Here is a 731-nt window from a genome sequence, read left to right on the forward strand (position 1 = left end):
ACGCGGAGGCTGGGCGAGGCCGCGGGTTCTCCGTAGCAATGAGAAGTGGTGCTCAGGGCCAGGGCTGCCTCTGAGAAGGGCCGGGGCCTCCTGGCTCCGCAGGCTTGTCCTCTCGGCTCTGGGTGTCGCGTGGCCGGGCTGGTGGCTCCAGGCTCCAGGCCTCCCCCTCCCCATCACAGGCCCCTGGCCTGGCCTTCCCTCCCTGCCGTCCAGCTGTCCTTCCCTCCCACAGACGCCAGTCCCGTGGCGTCACGCCCGCCCACCCTGACCACCTCATTTGTTTTGCTCATCCTCACCGAGGACATTTCCCCACTGATTTTTAGAGAGAGTGGGAGGGAGAGAGGGAGACGCGACGCAGAGACACATCCACATGCCTCCCGCACGCCCCCAACCGAAGGCCTCGTTTTAACTGAATCTTCTCCTTAAAGACACCGCCTCCAAATCCCGTCACAGTCTGAGGGGCGGGGGCCAGGGCTGCAACTGTGGATTTGGGGGGCAGGTCAGCCCGTCCTGGCGGGCACCCCTGTCCTTGCTGTCAGTCGGGCAGAGGGTGGGCCTGGTATCAGAGGGTCCCAACACCAGGCCTCCCACCCCGACGCCCACTCTGTGCCCATGGTCACCCAGAGGGACCCAGGTGTGCGGGGGGGACCTGGCGGGGGACCTGAGCACCTGGCCAGCTCCCGCCCCGGGCCCCCTGCGCCCCGTGTGCTCCCTTCCAGTCTCCTCCAGTT

General features: G+C 67.0%; 1 protein-coding gene across 1 annotated transcript in view; it reads left to right on the forward strand.

The window, feature by feature from the left end:
* The window catches only part of GPLD1 (glycosylphosphatidylinositol specific phospholipase D1), a 19,206-nt gene that overhangs the window by 14,264 nt on the left and 4,211 nt on the right, over positions 1-731 (forward strand). The window lies entirely within an intron of this gene.

The sequence above is a fragment of the Myotis davidii genome, unplaced genomic scaffold (assembly GCF_000327345.1).
Source record: "Myotis davidii unplaced genomic scaffold, ASM32734v1 scaffold217, whole genome shotgun sequence".
Taxonomy (NCBI): domain Eukaryota; kingdom Metazoa; phylum Chordata; class Mammalia; order Chiroptera; family Vespertilionidae; genus Myotis; species Myotis davidii.